This window comes from Humulus lupulus, chromosome 1 (genome assembly GCF_963169125.1).
Source record: "Humulus lupulus chromosome 1, drHumLupu1.1, whole genome shotgun sequence".
In the NCBI taxonomy this organism is placed as follows: domain Eukaryota; kingdom Viridiplantae; phylum Streptophyta; class Magnoliopsida; order Rosales; family Cannabaceae; genus Humulus; species Humulus lupulus.
This window is the reverse complement of record NC_084793.1, coordinates 41250595-41253013: the sequence shown is the minus strand read 5'-3', so window position 1 is coordinate 41253013 and position 2419 is coordinate 41250595.

Genomic DNA, 2419 nt, shown 5'->3' with positions numbered 1-2419 from the left:
CTCCTTCCAAATTTTATGCATTATAGTTGACAGACTAATGCCTCTAATATCTGCCAACGCCCAGCCAATAGCCATCTTATGAGCTCGCAACACTCTTAAGAATTTCTCCAATTCCACGTCAAAGAAAGAGGAATACACTATAATAGGTAATGTCTCATTCTCACCCAAATAAGCATAATAAAGATGTCTTGTAAGGACTTCAACTCCAAGACTTGTGGCTTTTCAATAGAAGGTAATGGTCTCTCTGGCCCTTTACCTAATTCCTTAAATGTCTTATTATTTTAATCCCATAATAATTAATCCAATTCGAATACTCCATGGTCTCATAACCAGCTTCTTTAACTTTGAAATTGTAAGACTTAGTTCAAAAGGGTTATAAACTAAACTTGCTACCGAAACAACTCCTTCCACAACACCACAACAGTTATCACTTGCTCTAGAATAATTCATAGCTTTGAATTCATTAAAAACCACTTCATCTCATTGAACTCGCAACTTCAACTCACCTTTTTGAACATCGATCAATGCTTGCCTTGTGGCTAAAAATTGTCTTCCAAGAATAATCGGGATGTTAACATCTTCCTCCATATCAAGAAGAATGAAGCTAGCTGGAAAGATAGACTTTTCCACTTGGACTAATACATATACAATAATCTCCCTTAGCTACTTGACTGAATGATATGTCAATAGTAGAGTTATCGTGGTAGGTTGTGCCTTGCCTAGCCCAAGTTGTCAAAAATAGATAATGGAATGAGATTAATGCTAGCTCCCAAGTCACACAAACCTTGATTGCACACAAAGACGCCAATAGTTCACGGTATGGTGAAACTTCCTTGATCTCTAAGCTTTGGAGAAAGCTTTCTTTGCAATATAGCACTACACTCCTCCGTCAATGCCACAGTTTCAAATTCTTCCATCTTTCTTTTATTAGATAGTATGTCCTTCATAATTTTTTTCATAACTAGGCATTTGGGAATGGCCCAGGGTTGGGGGTCGCGACCCTAGCTCGAGGTTGAAGGAGGAGGTTCTGTTTACGCTGGGCGCCATGGCCCTTGGTGTTGGGTGCCGTGGCGCTTACCTCTGAATTTTCTGGGGGCCGCGACACAAGGTGTCAGGGCCGCGACTCTTGACCAGGGTTGAGCCCATTTGCGTGTTTTGACCTCGGGATCATGGTTTTAGGCCTCGGGATCACTCCTACTACCCGGATTAGTGAGGATTGATGTCTCGGAGGCTAAATATTGGTTTGAGAACCCTTGATTATCACGTTATCGATGGTATCCTATAATGTGTTATGATTAGGTAACCGCTAAAGGACTAAAAGCTAAACCGTTCTCAAGGGTCGTTCTTTTGTTCGTTCTAGCTCGAATCAGAGGTAAGAAAACTGCACCCCAGATGTGACATGCATGGTTATTCGTGAGGCATATTGGTTATGTAAATGTGGACATGGATTGAATATTGGATGTTTAGCAAATGTTGCTCACTTGTGCATGGTACTGACTCATTAGTCAGATTTGGCAAAGGTGCTAGTATCAACTGTGAAGTTGTGACTCATTAGTCAGGTTCGGCAGTGGTACTGGGCACTCGTCACATTGTGCTAACTCATTAGTCAGGTCAGCCTTAGCGTGTTCAATGCAAGCCAATAAAGATTAGATCTAATCGACTTTCTGCATTGAATGACTCAAAGAGCATTAATGCCGGACCGACCTCAAGTTCGATGAATATTATAAGCGCTTGTGTGGCTTACCCATCAGTCACTCATTTGTTAAAGTAGAGACTTACCCATCAGTCTCTCATTTGTTGAAGGCTAGTGGCTTACTCGGCAGCCACTCTTCCATTTGATTTAGTGACCTGCTTGTCAGTCACTCAGTATGGTTTACCAGAACCTCAAGTGATATTCACTCATCTGTTTGAAAGCTATGAGCTCTGTGTGATTATAATGAAAATCATTTGATGATGTTTACATATAATGCTATGTTTTCTTGCTGGGCTTTGGCTCATGGGTGCTATGTGGTGCATGTAAAGGAAAAGAAAAGCTCACCCAGCCTTGAGTGGAGAGCTTAGGTGGTGATGTGTACATATGCAGCCGCTTGACCACCACGGCCAAGGAGTTCTCAGAGGAACTAGGGGGTTTACCCTATTTTTGCCATTTAGGTCGGCAGGGTTTGAAATTTTGGAACAATAATGACCTTTTTGAGTTGTAAATAACTTGTAAATGTTCTTGTGGGCCCATGAACAGTTTTATGTATCAAATAAAAACATGTCCTTTCCTTTTTATTGGTTTTCACCTTAACCTGTTAATAACATCTAGAACACGTTTTTAATCAAAGGACTCAGGCAATGAGTCAAATTTCTGGTTCACTGTTCACCGTAACTGTTATGGGGTAACCAGGGTGTTACAATAACCCTTCGCTATAGAACC